Genomic DNA, 18,391 nt, shown 5'->3' on the forward strand with positions numbered 1-18,391 from the left:
GATACAGATCAGACAAATGTTTAAGGTGAGAGCTGCAGCAGACTAACATCGACCTATTAACAAAACGACAGTAATTATCTAACCTTATAGGCGGCTACAGTAACATAAAATATTTTATGTTTTCATCACTTCCAGCTCTGCATTTAGTGCCTAATTGGTTATATCACACTTGGATTAACATCTTTACCTTTCATCAAATGTTCCATATCACAAAAGACAATTAAAATTGTTAAAGTTATGCGCATTCAGACGGCTACAGTGAAAGCCATCCTACCATTACATTTAGACTATGGAATGTAAACTGATAGTGAGTTAGTGAGAAATTATATGCAATGCAAACCACATTATGAATTGGTATTCCAAAACAATTCATAACTCGACCTTCAGCAATCATCAGACATTTCATCTGCACCAAGTTTCAAACTACCATATATAGCTGTCCAGCGCTTTGACTCAATGTGAAGGGGGTTGGGGATGTGCTTAGTATATATACACTGTATATATAGTAGGACATTATGGATTAATTACTTGACACATAAATATGAAGAGCATGAAGTGCAAATTTTTGGGATTTGGCTTGCAAAAAATTTCAATTTGTTATAATCAAAAGGGCCTATATCATTGACCCCAGTTTAAGTCCTCAGAAAAAGTCTCTAATGTTAATAAAGTTGTTTGCATGGGGGCTCATAATCTGCCCCCAAAGGGCCTGGTATACATTTTGACTGATAAATAGACATTCTTTATCTTGCTGTATTAGAAGAAAGCTTCATTTATGGTCTAAATAATATTATGTACAAATGTCCCAGACTTTCTGTATCTATGGGAGAAACTATCTAGATAACAAAGAATGCCATTTATCAGTCAGAGACATCTCTCCATAAAAACACACTATCTCTGATTATAAAGCTATATCCCCTGGTCAATTCTTCTATTTATAGCAGCAATAGTGGTCATTTCTAGCAGCTACTGGTCATCAGACCATGTATAAACCACCACCTAATTGTACTATACATTCAATATCAGTCCATGCTGGCCTGACAGATATGTATACTAAAGTACTGTACAGGAGCTCTTAAAAAATGTTAGCCACATATATATAGGTTACTTCAACTGTCTGAACGATTTGGGACTAAGGGTAATATATTGCACAAAACGTCACAATTAAACTTTGGCCTTAATTTCTGTTGTAAGGTCTTACATGTATTTTTTACAGTATCTTCATGATTCCATTCAAAAATAGGCATTTCTAAAAGCACAACTTTAAATGTTAGTCAGCATATATCCACTGTATATATAATTATATACATCCTAAAGACTCTAAATAAGTAGTATAAGTGATTCATCTGCAGTACCATTATGAGCTACAGACATTCATCAGCTCCTGGCCTCTGAATCCTCTGGGACTAGGTCACTGACCCACCTAAATCTAATATATAGCAGGGGTGTCCACTTTACCCCCTGCGGCTGTAATCAATATCAAGTGCTGATGATTGACAGGTCTGTCAGGGGATAAGTAGGTCAATGAGCCAATATATACAGTACTCATCTCAAACAGGCCATTGTCTTCTGAAACCATAACCATAATTAGATACTGATAGAAGAACATTTTCATACAAAGAGACTTAACTGTTGATAAGTTGGGGCTGAAACTTGCATTATAATTGCATTTATCAGCATGAAGTACTACACAGTTATTGATCAGGTTGTCACACCTTTTGCATTTTCAAGCTCAAAAATCCATGTAATACAAACCATAAGAACATTTATAATTCAATAGAGTGTTATATAACAATATGCCTTATTTTTCCTAATGCCAGTTTGTGAAGTTCTTAGAAAATACAGCAAAGTCATCTAGAGATTATAAGGAGCAGGAATTCAACAACACATACTAGTTTAGTGATCACATGAACAAATGGTGTTACAGCCTTGTAACACATATTTCTAAATCTACATATCTATTGTAATTTATTCAAGGATGCACAGCAAATGTAAATTTACACAGGTAAACTGATCACACTACATCAACAGTACGTCACAGTTGTATATCTGTATTTATACATATATTTATAGGTCAATTGAAATGCCATGCAGTCATCAGATATTCAATGGGACATTAGCCCCTAGGACAAAAGCCCCTTCACACTAATCAAAAAGTGGACAAAAGCCCCTTCATAATTTTTTATTTATTTTTTTTTATATTGATCTAAAAAAAAAATTTCAATATATATTTTTAGCAATATAACATTAAGTTCAATCAAGTGCTACATATATGTATAAGTGACTTCAGTCACCAGTGGCTTCTGCAATGTAAGCAACCGGTTCCAACAACAACTACTTGAGCTGTTACATAAACAATAAGCTGTTTCACAGGTATTTGGTAGGTTTTTCATTGATATTGTATTCTCCTGGAAAGAAATATATCATTAATGGCTTCATTGTTTCTTTGATTTTAATTATTCCTAAAATTAAACTTATTACAACACAGAGCAACATGTTTGGTTAGGTACTGTACTTATTATATTATAATTTGAGACACTGCAAATAGGGATAAAAATTTAATGTTTATTGCTTTTGTAGACATTTCTTTGATTATCAATATTTGCAGTATAATTAGGAAGTCAAAAATTATGTGTAATCAGTAACAATATGTTCATCATGGAGAACTTTCCTGAAATATTTAGCTTACTTAATAATATAAAGTTTGAAAAAATCAATTATGATGTTTAACCACAGACATATAATGCTACACTGACATTCAACAAAGGACCTTCATTTTCCACACAATTATTCTCCAAATTTCAGAGATAAAAACAACAATATATATATATATAGTTTCTGTTTTTCAAAAATACAGATTTATATAAAATATACCAGCTAAATTTATAACGAAGGGGCTTTTGTCCAGGGGGCCTAATGTCCGGCGGGGCTTTCGTCCGGAGGGGCTTTCGTCCGGAGGGGCTAATGTCCGGGGGGGGGGGGGGGGGGGGGCTTTTGTCCTACACTCGATATTTGGATGTACCATATTTTACCCTAACACCTCATTAAAACCTTTGACACAAAGTACAGGGTGGGCTTATATGCAGAAGAATACAATTTTCATTTCATATTAATAATATTACTTAAAGCTGAATAATCGCCAGCTGAATCTGGTGCATTTTTTTGAAAAATATTAGCAAGGATGTAATTTTGTATGTCCGTGATATGTCAGATATAAAGTATGATTATGGCAGGTTATAGCTCAAGTTTCAAGCATTCAGGTGAATAACACATCAGTAAATATTTGACACACCAATACATTGCATGCAGAGTTCATAATTTTAAAGATAATGTAGAAATGAATAGAAAATCTGAAGGAATATAGATAATTTTTGGCTTGTTCATGCATGCACTGTTGTTCATGCAGCTAGTTCGCCTCTAATGCAAAATCACCCACACCAAATTGCCTATCACCAACATAATTTTTGAAGATACATGGTGACAACAGCCTGTATAGAACTCCCATTTTATATCAGCTAGCTCTTATTACCTTTGCCTAGGCATGGCCACATAAACACATAAAATAAACGGTAAAATGTGTATACTTTCAATCCACCTCACCTCGATACTGATGTTATTCTATACTCCCAGCAACTGTATAATTCTGTCCCCAGTTTGTGACCAAGGTGTGAATTTAATTAAGATATGTAGTACTTGCCCTACCTGTAATTACCTGTATATAACATGTAGCACATGACCTATGTACCTGTATATAATTACCTGTAAACAGCCACTGTTACATATCAACAGGAAATTATATATAAACAACAATATGCACCATCACACAGCTTCAAGTCCTAGTCAAGATTAAGGTATTCCAGCAACTGACCACTACAGCTATCTACTGTTAGTGGACTGATCAAGCTGTGCCTGCTAAACAGCTAACCACATCAGTATACAGTAAGGTGTCACATCTAAAGGTCTCACCTTCCTTTAGTAGTGAGAGCCACTGTGATTTATATACCCTATGATGACAACACAACAGCTGCCATAGCATAATAGTACAGCGACTTGTTGAAATCAATATGGCACCTATTTATAAACATGGAGGTCTATATTTGCATGTTCAAATGAAAGTGTATCTTTATATGATTATCACATCCAGAATAAGTCCCTGTTTCAATCCACACAAAACCACAGATTTTTAAAAACTTAAAAAAGTTAAGTCAGTTAAACGTTTGAATCCTCCACAAACAAAAGTAAAAAGCTCAAAATTTAAAGAAACTTAATAAAAATAGGTTCTACCTTGCCTTGAAATTTGAACTTTTTCAAATTTCGTATGCAAGTTCTAATTCTACAAACAATGACATGTTAAACAAGCAAAACCTTCGTTCCATTTATGTAACTACCAGGTAACAAGCTATAGTGTCTTATCAAACCTGCTTCTTACCTGTGCTTCTTCAATAGTCACTGTTAGATGAACAGGTAAAATCTATCTAACGATCAGCTTATGGACTAGATCCTACTCATTCAATGAGATATACCTATCAATCAATTGCCTTACCTGTATATCTACCCAGTAGATGTACTACAGTGTATATGTGCATCTGTTAAGTCCCTAAAGGCCAAACACCACTGTCTGGTTTTATTCCTCAATGGTCAAGTGGTCAGATCAACTGTTTACATCTTAGTACATCTGTCTGCTATCCATCTTTTACCAACTACAGGTTCAAAGTTCAAGTGAAACAAGCCCCTTACACCTTTATGTTATGGACAGGTCCCAGAGGTGTAATTTGACTGTTAATAGGAAATCCTTAAGTAAACATTTGATCCCTGTTGTGTAACCATTATAGCCCTTTGTCCAGTCCTATAGTCTGACCACTGACCACAGCCATTGTGTCACAACAAGAGTTGTCCAAGCTGTAGTAAATGTTACCAGAATCTGTACTTAATTTAATTTGGTATATCACAACCAATACCATTTTTTTTATTCACATTCATAATTTCCAATCTGATGAAAATGTTTCATAATATATAGTAAATGTAATTGATTTTTGATAGATATAATAAATTCTTAATAATTTTAGTATTTACATTTGTGATTCTGAAATATTTTGTCAAAGATTGCAACAAACAAAGACCTTGAATAAAACCGGTGTGTTATTGTAATTCTAATGGATATAAGGATTGATATTTTGAATAAAACCCCTTAACTAGAAAATGTCTCTAAGCCATAAACAACCCGCTGCCACTTAATTGACACCCCGAAACACAGTGTGTTGATCATACCAGCAGTATCTAAGATTTAACTACATTGGAAAATTTAATACATTGCTTCAGGACACTCACTGTTAGGATGGGATACGATGGGAGGGGACAGGACGGAGATGGCCCGGGAACCTAATACTCTGCTCACCCATTTTATGGTTGGGACATAAAATGGTTGAGGATTTTTATTTGGCGGTTTCCTAAGAATATTCTGGCATCAAAAATTCATGACACTTACCGTACTATAAGTCACCCAATACAGCATTGGTATGATAACAGTGTTCTGATCCTGTAAAACTGGATTAATTATCCACAGTTTATTTAGTGCTGAGTCAATACAGACAGGATTGTAAGGTGTCTAGAGCTAAAACAACATCACCTAGTTCATCTGTCACTTTCCATACCTGTGGCAGACTGGTGCAAAAATCAATCGATGGATTTTGCAGTTCAGACTTTTAGTTTTTACCGACAGATTTTGTTAGAAAGTATGTCTCACATCTGTCATTTAAAAAAAAAATCTGAATTAGTAATTTTTCTTGGTTTATATATATTATATAAAGACTTCATTCAAATACTAGTAGTCAACCTACCAGTCTGGTATTGTCACAAAACTTTTCCAGTTTTATTGAAAAAATGTAATAAAACTTATTTTCTGAAACCAAATCCTAGCTACCGGGTATCAAAAATGTTTAAATAAGATTTATAATTTCAATATTTGAATTTTAGGAAATATATAAGGCTATAATTGCTGGGTAATAATTTTACCTGTATTATCAAATACTAATAAATCTATACAAATTCTCAGGTGTATGTATGATTTATGGAAATGTGATTCAGTTTTATTCAATGAAATTTTCTTTTAAAAATGTTTTAATATTTAAACATTTCATGAACAAAAGAGAAAAATGACTGGTAATTATGAGGTCACATTCAGAATAAAAATAATAATCCTAAACTAACTCACAAAGGTCAGAGATTTACACATTCACCTTAACCAGTATGAGTTAATAAATTCAGATGTTAGGTTTGATCTTTATGTTAACAGGTACAGACTTAAGTTAATATTCATTTATTCACTTCAAGAAAATCAATATACATCCAACATTACACATAATTTCATAATCAAACCAATACAATAGCTTTATCAATGAAATATTGAATCAAATAATGCAAATTATCAAAAGGAGTAAACTTGTTAGTTTACTAATCATAGAGCATTTTACTATATAATTATCCTGTAATAAGCCCAAGATAGGCCTGGAACACATAAATATATCTTAATGCTAAACATGAAAACATATTACAGGACTATGAAAAAGTGTTTATTTTCTTAAAGCATTATATAATCCTATAGAACATGAATAAACCTGAGTAGTTGGAATTAAGGAGGACGGGGGGGGGGGGGGGGGGGTTTACAAAGCATGGGCTTATTGGCAGATAAATGTGGAATATAGGCAATGAAGAGAATTTATTGGAGTATTACAAGGTACTTAATGACCTAACACCAGGTGAGTTTAGTATGCTCTCTGTCTCACCTGAGGGCTACTGGTAACGAGATATGTAAATGAGTTCCCATGTACTTATGAATATTAATATGTAAAGGAATCGTTTATCAATAATAACTAATAACTCAAACTTCTTTAATAAGGATTTCACACAGCTTTTAATCTGCGTGGATATGAATTATCTCTCTATAGTATATATTATATATGATTACAAATGAAGATGCAAGTTAAAACTGGCACAGAAGATTATAGCTTCATAAAATGTATTACATGAAATTATAATAATTACACTGTAGTAAACAAATATCCTTTTTAGAATTTAAAATACAAATGAGCAAAATTCAAAGCACCATGAACATACAGCTATGGTGAAGCTGCTGACAAATAAAAAAAAACATTACTTCTATAGATTGTAATTTTCTCATAATTTTAAAATTTTGAAATTAATTTTCAATTACGTAAGAGAATTTTTCATATTTTCGTAACCGATCTTCATAGATGTCTGAAAGCTGAAAAATGTTTTTTTCCGAAGGTATAAGCCCAAACCAGGGCTCGACCCCAGTCTATAGCTATAGGGTGGTCTTTTGAGACCTCCGGAGTTTTCTCCCCTACCAATGTCGCTCAGTCTTGTACACCCTGCATAAAAGTTTGTCGTTTAGAAAGGTGATTGCTTTAAACAGTGATCTGGTTATAAAGAGTTTGTTGTGTTTTAGACAGGTGCTTGCCTAATTATATATATATAGTCTTCTGGTTTGGAAAGTCTATAAAGTTTCTGGTTTATTATGAAGTGTCTTAAGATATTTGCTATTACATAGGAAAAAAATACACTTAAAGAAAATATAGTTTCAAGGTCATAAGGTTATTTCAGTTGTTTGCTGGTATCTCATACAATACATTCAAACTTGCCCTAAAGGCCCTGTATAAAACAAAACCTGTCTATAAAGGCCACATAATTTGGGTAACAATGTAACCCAATTCAGGGTATATATGACCATCTATAGAAAAACGACCTGCCCATAAAGGAGTGGCATTTTAAGACAGAATTGACTGTATAGTAAGATTTTTTGGTAGTACTGGCCATTCTAAATTCATTAATGTGCCACAGTGGTCAGTCCCAGCTGTTGTTGGGACACAGCTTGTCCATTCAAGGATTGTGTCAGTAGCCAGTCCATTCATTATCTACCTGCCAACTTTGTCATACTAAAATGAGTACTGATTTGCCAATAAACCTGAGTGTCATTGACATTATGGCCGTCCTTGCATGCATACCAATATGATAATAAATTGATAACATTAAATTACTACTGTAAAAATCCTGCTGAATACTAGCCGCAATATATACTGCTGTTCGGCTATAGAGAAAACTTCTCTTAGCTCGATCAGTTAAGCACAAGACAGTATACCAGACATTCCTTGTTCAATTCTTAGTATTGAAATAAACTTGATTTAATCATGTACATTATTATAAGCGGCCACCTATTAAGGGACTCAGGAATTATACTTAGCGTTACTTGTGAAAGCATTGCTACGTAATCCTGTTATATTAGCCATACCACTCGGCTAGAGACACTGTCTCTTCAGCCCGCTCAGCTGAGTGTAAGACTAGTAAACCAGATCTCCCAGTTTGATCCCTAAGCATTGAAATAAATTGAATTTAATCATGAGCTCTGTTACACCCACTTCATCAAAACGTCTGACAGTAGCACAATTCCAAATTTACTTTATTACTCTAAAATTCAAAATCAATTCTACCACTATAAAGAATTCCATTAGAGTCAACAACAGAATTGATACATCTACTGTATATCTATGTGTCTCTAGAGCCTTTGTGTTCTTTCAAAACTATTTTATATCTGAATAATTTCATTCTATTTTCATTTTTAAGACTTTCAATACAAAGCATAACAATACACAGATAATATTTCTTGTGAAAATATGCATATATGGGATAATATCGCAAACGTCATCATTATCAACATCATCATTCACCAAAGGAGGCATGCGATCACAGGTCTAGTGGTAAGACATAGGGTTACGTAACCAAAGGGGCGCTAATTAATATATATTAGTTGTACCCTTGGACAAGATACTTTACTCCATTGTGTTTCAGTCAAATCCGCTGTAGATGAGTACAAGGTAGGGCAGTGTACAAAATGTCATGTGTGAGCTGTTAGTGCCGAAATGGCCGCTCCAGTCATATGCTCCCCAGGAAGTTGAGAAAGACATTTCAGGTTGCTAAAGGCCCCATGACAACAGATAATAATTTGTGATGGTTATATATATCTATGTGTTACTGTGATATAGCTGTATAATAAACTCTAAATTATTAACCATATGATTGAATTAAAGTGTTAGTGCATGGAAAGGCCTTAATATCAGGTCATTCTGATTTCCAAACTTTCATTTGGAATTCTACATGTTTGCATGCCCTCCCCAGCATCAGTTACAAAAGGATATGATAAGTGTTATATTCATTAATGAACAAATACTGTATCTGCTCCATAACATGAAACTGTTTTCATGGATCATAAGGAACCCTGAAATTAAATGCAGTGAGTTTAGTTTAAGTATTATTTTCTTTCTTTAAAAAGTTATTGTCCTATAATTATCACAGGATTTCAGACAAATTAATGATGTGTGTCAGCGCGCTGTGATTAATATGTCTCCTCTTATATTCAATCTGTAACGGTGTTATCACATTCCAACGTAAAATTTCCAACAGTCAATGGGTCTTGTTTTAATTGTAATATAATGACTACAGATATCTTTCCTGGCAAAAAAATATAGCTTGTGGAAATAAATAAAAATCATCATTTTAATTTAAACATTTTAAGCAATGCCTCCAACCATGAGGATCGATATTAACTTATACAACAGAACTATGTAAATTGTTGCAAGCTTTCTTGATTAATCAGGTTTCTTAATTCCATATTAAAAGTTTTCTTGATGTCAAAAATAAACTTAATACAGTGATGTCGGACGAAACAATGTTAATATTTAGTGACGATATCACAAACATTGTTCTTCATCACAAACATTGTTCTTCATATAATTCCACCATTGTTATTGTTATTGAGAATTACGATAATTTTCCATTTTGTTTGTAATGTTATATAATGACATTAATGCAGAGAAAATGTAAATATAATTTCAGATTGCTAATATAATATAGTTTAACTGGGTATCCATGAACATTTTGACCACAGAACTGTCTAAGTACCAATAAAATTAAAATTTAAAAGTGTTTAATATTCACTTGAGGGACTTCAGGTAGAAAAATCTTATAAAAAGAGGTAAAATGATAGAAGTATGAGGTAAATAGTGTAGACACAGACAACGGTCCCATGATTAGATTCTACTACACTTCCAAGCTGTGTAGTCTCCGGCAGTAATTAGGCCATATATTAAGGTTAAAGCAAACTCCAGCCTCTAATTGAATTTCCCCATATTCAAGTCATTGTCCACATCGCCCACATTGTATTTTCAAATGCCAAAAATAATCAAGTCTGTTACTGCTCACTACTTCTTGAGTTTTAAAAATGCCGCCTAAATAACTTTCGGCATTATGTTACTTTTGTGTTGAAGAGTTCAGTAATTCAAGCATTATATAGATCGTCAACTGGTTCCAACATTTACTCCATACAAAAAAAATTTCCCATTAGAAAGACAAAGAAAATTAGTGATTCGACCAAGAGAACATGGAGACTTTGAAATATGTTCGCCGATAAATGCCATATGCAGCCCCTACCTGGTAATAAGCCCACCCATGTCTAGTGCAATTCATTGGTTGCTATAGTGTGTCCAGTATTTACAATCACATCCAACTGCTAACACCTACGTGGATATTTTTTTATGTACTCAATAATGGCCAATCCCATATACTTCTGTTCTCTCGTTAAATAAACACCCGTCACTGTGACTCGACAAACAAATACAATAAATATATATAGTAAATAGCTCTAATATTATTCAACTGTTAATTTTCAGTCATAATTACCTCATTAGATCATCATATTATAAGCTCATTTAACAAAATAACTGCGTATATTCCCATCCCGTCATTATAAAACAGGAAATTTGTGTGCTTCTAAAGAATAGAATTAGAGTGACCTCCCCCTGACCCTGGCCTTGTACTATTCACATTAACAACTCCAGCTATTACCACAGTATTGTCTGTCATTACAACTGTGACAGCTCGTTATCAATCATCTGCTTCCTCCCAACTTGGTAAACCTTGTCCTGGCAATAAGTCATTTCCTTATCATTAGGATGAACAATTTGTACAATCAGTAAACATGTGTAGTAATTTATTTAGAGGCCTGAGGCTATATTACAAGAGACTTGTTTGTGAACCAACACAGAAAACAAATACAAACATATAAGCAAAATCTTCAAAATCAATAGAGCGAGGGCAAAATTTAAATTATTTCAGCAGATACTTATACAGGAATAAATTTTGTGCTGAAAATCTGTTAACAATTTCAATAAGATTCTCATTAACTTTGAAAGATGAAATTGTTTTCTTGAATTCACATTAATCTTTTTAAAACTTCAATATGTATATTGGAGTCAATGCTATTTCCATATTGTGTATTCAAGCATACCTTATAAATAATCATGAAAACTCGCTTTTTGTGAGGAACCTACCCCCAACGTTGTTATACCAGTAATGTATAGATATTTGTGAAAAAATAGTTTGAACATACCATATTTATCCTGCAATAAGCCCAAGGTGCCAACACCTAACCTCCGACTCAAAGTCACTGGCCAGGGTGCATGGGCTTATTACAGGTCAGTGAAAAACGCTGTTATTTTTTATAAACTGCTCTATAGATAGGGGTGGGCTTATTACAGGTCTGTAAAAATGTTGGTATTTCTTGTTAACTGCTCTAGATAGGAGTGGGCTAAATATAATCATACCCAAGCAATATTGGCTACATATTATATCATTAGAGGCCAATTCAGGTGTTCCATCTTAATATAGCCAAGAAAATAGTCTTCAGTAGTGGACTAGCCACCAGCTTGTATGTTTTTGCTAAGAATTTCTTACCTGGTAGCTAAATTCTAATACTAGATTATCTCCCCCTGAAACCTATAGAATCAGACCTCCTTGAGACCAAAATCACAAAGCTCAATTTTATTTATTATTTCAATATTCTAGAGGGGGGGCAGTCTAAGTCTTGAGTTGACATACTAAAACCTGAGACACATACCGTATATGACCTAATAAGGGCGCATAGGGCGCGGGTAATTGACAGTGGGGGGGTGCCCTTATTAAGATTCATTATTCTGAAATTTTATGAAACAGACTGTATATTGTATAATGCATCAGCGGTAAAACACCCATGAGTTACTTTCACTGTCGAATGATTTTGTATGATATATTTGCTGATATTCGGACTCTGACTATAAAAATTTGCAATATACAGTGACGTCTTTAACATAGCAGGACTAAAAGTCATGTGGTTCGACTTATAACCTGCACACTCATCCTAACGAGTAGGAAACTAGAATGCTGTAGTTATATACTGTAGTATTAGGTTCCTCCATCCCTAATCACTTCCTTCTTACTTTAATAATTTCCAGTCACAATCAGAACGCAATATGCCTACACATTCAGTGATGTATATATACCATGGCTGTAATTACTCATAAAGAACTCAACAAATTCCTGGCTATATGAATGTACAACTCTGTACGCCTGTAGGGATCAAAATATTTACCCAGAGCTGAGTCAACAGATTTAAGGAAGAGCTACCTATATATATATGTATACCTATACTGTATTGTAAAGTACAAGGCATATATATATATGTATGTAAACAGTATCTTGTGGGTCTTCTTATTTCTGTCTCTGCCTCAACTAGAATTGTTGTAAAAATCCATTGTGGAATAAAGTGCACATAGATAACAATTAATTCAACAATTCATATATTTAGAAGAGATATTTATACTCAGTTTCAGCTGCTGATAGAATGTTGAAATTGATAAAAGATGGCATTTATGTCAGACTACTTGATATACCATGTTTGATTCTAACTTTCAAATTAAATGAGAGATCAGCAAATTTAAGAATTTAGCTTGACAAATATTTACAAAAACTTGGAGGCTGGTAGCCTTAGGAGTCTATAAAGAGATGCATATGATCGATGGTATGTGAACATATTATTGTTGGGATCTGTTTTAAAAGTTCTAATTATAATCCATCACCATAATATCCCAAATATTCCTGAGAGATCAGGAACAGAAAAAGGAAATATTCTGAAGCCTAATTATCGGAATTTAAGACATGTGCTGGATATGTGCTTTTTGATACATAGCTAATCTTCAGAAATGTTGTTTTAATGCATTTTAAGGCAAAGTTATTCATCAAATTGTGTATAAGGCACTGTTCAGATTTACTGTAAATGTCAATAACTCCTGAAAGTTTTTTTTAAAAACTACAGCCAAACATTGTCGGTCAATAGCTCTTCAGAGCTTGTTATTTATTTTTTTGTCCTCCGACTTTAAATAAAATTTATCTGATCTAGTCCTTGCACTGATTGATCACAGAAAATCGTGGTTGATTATTCCTAGTCAGAGGAAATTGCCTCATTTCTGATTTCAATAAATATTCTACATTGTCTGAACTTTGATTATTACGATGATGGATTCTTACAAAATGATGACATATTTTGACAAATAACAATATCAAATACGCATTTATAAAAAACTTCCATACCAATATTAGGTATGTACTGTAAGGAGGAAGCATTAATGTATCATTGTACAGTGATCATTACAGCCTTGTGATTATAATGTCATTTGTAACTCTCCATTAGCCACTGTGTAAGCTACCCTATATATATACACATATAACCTATTATATTTTATGTATGCTGTGTGTACCTGTATTTTTTATGTCAGGAACTAATCAATATTTACCTATGATATATATGTATACAACACTGTGGCAGCTGTAGGTCAACTGATGCTCTTAAATGATGTCATCTTTTAATGTGGACTGGTGGGCAGGAAGGAAACGTGGAGGACTGACTATAAAGGAGTTTACACAAGTACGCAATATAGAATTTATTATGCGCAATAGATAATTTGAAGTGTCACTCCCCTTTATTACATTGACACTTGTTAAAGATTCTATTTATCTTGCCTTTAATACATTGATACTTGTTTATGATTCTATTCATCATACCTTTATTATATTGACATGTTTAAGATTCTATTTATCTTGTCTTTATTACATTGATACTTGTTTAAGATTCTATTTATCTTGCCTTTAATACATTGATACTCATTTAAGATTCTATTTATCTTGCCTTTAATACATTGATACTCGTTTATGATTCTATTCATCATACCTTTATTATATTGACATGTTTAAGATTCTATTTATCTTGTCTTTATTACATTGATACTCGTTTAAGATTCTATTTATCTTGCCTTTAATACATTGATATACTTGTTTAAGATTCTATTCATCATACCTTTTTTTACATTGATACTTCTATTTGCCTTGTCTTTAATACATGGACACTCATTTAAGATTCTTTTTATCTTGCCTTTATTACATTGACAAACTTTTAAGAATCTATTTACTCAAAGTATCAAAAAATATCTCATATTTCGGAGAAAATATAAATAAACACTAAACTGAATCGACTTATGGAAATGCTTTTTGTTCCTGGGACAATCATTATGGTATCCCTTATCAATTTGCAGCATGGACTGCAATGCAGCATATGCTGCAATCATGCTGCTTTTATGCTGGCATCATGTTGCTAGTTTCACAGCATGATTGCAGCATGTGCTGCATAGCATCATGGTACCATGCTTCTGTACAGCATGTACTGCAACCATGCTTTAAAAATTGAGGTAATTGAATATCTGAACTCTATCATGCTGCAATCATGCTTTGTCGACTTAGTTAATTTATCATATGCACTGTTTCATGCTGCAACCATGCTGCAATAACTTTGCCAGTTTGGATATCAAATCATATCATGCTGCAATCATGCTGTGTGGACTTAGTAAATTTATCATATGAAATGCATCATGCTGCAACCATGCTGCAATAACTTTGGCATTTTAGATAGGATCTGTACCATGCTGCAACCATGCTGTATTAACTTTGCCATTTTAGATACAAACTGTACCATGCTGCAATTATGCTGTATTTTAACTTAGTTAATTTAATGAACTGCACCATTCTTTCATGTATTAACATGAATTGTTTAAGTTGAAATGTGTATATGCTTGGCCATTCTGCATTAGCTTAAAAGGGCATTCCTTTGTTCGGACATCACAAAATTTCTGTGGGTGAAATGTAGGTCCAAGCGAGGATCCAAAATCTAGGACCAAATTTCCCAGGTACCAAGATTAACCTAAACAATTATTAATTAATAAAATAAGATACAGAAAATTAACAAAAGTTGGTATTAGATATTTTAGTATCTTTTTTTTTAATTTTAAATAAAATATAGAAAATTTCCAGGTATCAATGGTGATAACAAAATAATTTTTAATAACATGTTTGTGTTGCAGCATTTCCTTTTTATACTTGATCAGTACCACACATATTTATTTAAAATTCAATAACAATTATTTAAATTAAGTATTTCGTTTATAAGTATGTTCTTTGTTAGTATAACGGTTCACAGCTTTTAAATGTGATATTTTGTCAGCTTTCACTTGTAGTTCTATCTCAGAAGGAATTAACTTAAACATTGATGAATGTTGCAAGTTAGTACATTCGTGTGACGACTTAAAACTCATCCCTATAAAAATTTCATTCAAATTTTCAGAGTTTAGATCGTTTTTTGAAGAACCAGTATATTGACTTTTGCTTCGATTATACACTTTTTATCGGAGATAGAATCAGTCACTTTATCCAAACACTGACATAAACCAAGACGTTGCCATTTACCATGCACCAGCTTACTACCAGGTAGCCACACATGTAACATGTTCGCCAAAACAAAATCGGGGTCACTCTACCAACAGTTACACATGTGCTTGGAATATCGCTTTTAATTCAATCAAATAAGATTAAAATCACCTGCTCTTTGTCTTTGTATCGCATACTTTCTGGATATATGCGGTGTTAAGATTACATCTGATAATAGCATACGAAATCACGTCGTGTTTGACACAACATTCATCGCTATAAACTCCAATAAACATGTGTCGAACTTATGTTGTCACTCGGACGCTTCCTTGTAAAACGTATATTGAAGTTAAGCGCTGTGATGATCTCGACCTCGACATGAGTTTACTAACAACAGACGATATTCCCGTACTTTAATCTGAATTATTTGAAATCGTGAACATAAAAAGAAAACGTGCATTGGTCGGTTCCTCGTCTGAAAATACATCCATATTAAACAATAGGCGTATGACAGACGAGGCCAAAACCTCTGGTCAGATTACATGTTTATCGTTCGGTTCACCTATGACCTCGTTTGTTTACCTTGCTCCCGAGATGTGACGAGAGTGCTCCTCGAGCTCGTGCGATCTAAATGTGCACGATGCAAGTATTAAATACTGTAATATTTATCTTAAAAGTATGACACAATAGAAGTTTATGATTTAGAATAAAAAACACGCACAAGTAAAAATGAATCGTGTTAATCTCTGGCAGTAAAATATTTATCCCATGATGCAACACACACGAGTTTAGCGGGAAGTCTGATAGCCATGTTTGAATTCACCGGATGTTTATTTCCAGAAGAAAAGTATAAACAAACACGACGATAGCCTAAAAACGAAGTTTGTTTCCAGTCTTACTGAAGAAGATCGACTTACTTCAAGTTACCGACGAATGAATATCAGCTTTCTCGTTGTTTTTGACGACCGATGCATATTTTTACCGACAAACATCGTTACGAGACAGGGTAAGTTTTAATTATATAATCTTCTTCACGTTCTGACATCGTTTCACATTATACGACGATGAATTTGATATAGATCTATTCATATCAATAATACCTAATAATTTATTATTTCAGGGTTTTGATGATTAATTTATCACAGATTACACGGCCGAAGGAAACGCAGTACCGATCCATGTGTTACAATCGTAAGTTTTCAATTTTATTTATTTATTATTAACGATCTTCGGCCCGACTTAAATTGCATTTTTCCCCCACTCACACAACCCTTGTTATGATTATGACGTACATACGTATTCACAAACAATGGTGAGGAAAATTTGTGTTTTGGATAATGAAACCTTTCGTGAAAGATCTTTACCTCCACATTCTTTTGAGGATCGATGTTTGCAGATTATTGCATCAAATTGAAACGATTAAATGAAATAGGTGAATTAAGATGAATTATAAGTAAGTAACATTGTTTTATGTATAGTATATTGCAGTTTCACATTGATATGAACTGATGGAGAATTCGGGAGTAGCTTGATTTAATTAATAATTAAGTCATCCTGGCAAGTTTTATTTTGTAGCTTTGTGTGGCTGGCTTAAATTTTCTTGATAAAAAGGCTTCCAAAGCAAACATAATGAAAATGATAGCAAAGTGATCATGAAAAGTACATAAGTTAAATACATACATTATCTTCAAAAACTTGACAATTATTCTAATTTTGAAATAAAAGAATATTCTAAAAGTCTTTCTTTCTTCCAACAGAGACTGAGTCTTCATGCAGTACATTCTGGAATGAGGAACACCGCATGCATTAATTGTGGTCCAAATTGATGGCATTGACTTAACACAAAGCAGAAAGGAATGAAGAGAAATGAAGAAGTTTATGTTTCACATTAATTAAGATTATTCGAGATATGTTATCTGTCGAGGTATACAACATTTCCTTTCATAATAAAAGTGTAAACATTAATATATATACCAAAAAAAATTATGTATATAATCTAAAAATCCTTGTTAGTTATTTGTTGTACTAGCAAAAAATATAATATAGTCGTCTCAAGCTTGGTTGTATTGAAATCCCCGGGGACAGTGACAGAGATATATCACTACAGTACGTGCTACATCAAACAACACACCATTGTTCAAATTGTCAATCAACATTTCATTTAGTCAGTATTTAGAATTGATTCCAAAATTATGATAATCTTTTCACAGTTTATTAGAAATAGGGTTAAATTCGATAGAAGAAGTCATTGACTGTTGCTTGTTTTTGTTTATTTTAAGTTTATGGACACACATGAAAACAGTTTCCAGTACATCTGGGCTACTTCGAGGAAACTACGTATACTGTCTGAAATCAGTCTTGTGCGTCGGTGACAAAATGTATACATATCCTACTATAACTCTGCTGGAAAATATTATTTTGTACTATTTTCCTACTATTTTAGAAAAAAAACACAGAATTATAAATACATACTGTAGTATGTACTGACATTGAACTTGTATATCTTGTTGACTATTTTTGTTGAAACAAACCACTTCTAGCTAGGATGAATTGATATTAGTTGTATTTGAAAATTGTACTAGAAAAAGATAGCTGTGTTGTGTATGTGATGGAAGTTTTGAGAAAAAGAATATAAGAGGCAAATAAAATAAGTACCATGGGTAAATTAGAATTAAAATTTGTTTTGTCACATTCTCATTTCATTGATAAGTTTTAAATGTTTGAACTAGAAAAAACAGCCTGTATGAAAAGTTTTATA

At 33.1% G+C, this 18,391-nt stretch overlaps 1 protein-coding gene and 1 long non-coding RNA gene across 4 annotated transcripts in view; one reads left to right on the plus strand and one right to left on the minus strand.

Annotated features, from left to right (window-relative positions):
• LOC117344208 (transmembrane protein 198-like) overlaps positions 1 to 18,391 on the minus strand; it is a 61,557-nt gene that overhangs the window by 29,931 nt on the left and 13,235 nt on the right. The window contains exon 1 of one of the 3 annotated variants that reach the window (XM_033906872.1): positions 4,541 to 4,648. The exons of the other annotated variants lie outside the window; for them this stretch is intronic. The gene's annotated coding sequence lies outside the window, so the exon portion shown is untranslated. Of the gene's footprint in view, positions 1 to 4,540; positions 4,649 to 18,391 lie in introns of those variants that run through there. 3 annotated transcript variants of the gene reach the window in all.
• Positions 15,913 to 17,595, plus strand: LOC117344209. The gene is made up of 3 exons (XR_004536128.1): positions 15,913 to 16,639; positions 16,754 to 16,824; positions 17,391 to 17,595. It is a non-coding gene; the product is annotated as an uncharacterized LOC117344209 (long non-coding RNA).

The sequence above is a fragment of the Pecten maximus genome, chromosome 15 (genome assembly GCF_902652985.1).
Source record: "Pecten maximus chromosome 15, xPecMax1.1, whole genome shotgun sequence".
NCBI lineage: Eukaryota > Metazoa > Mollusca > Bivalvia > Pectinida > Pectinidae > Pecten > Pecten maximus.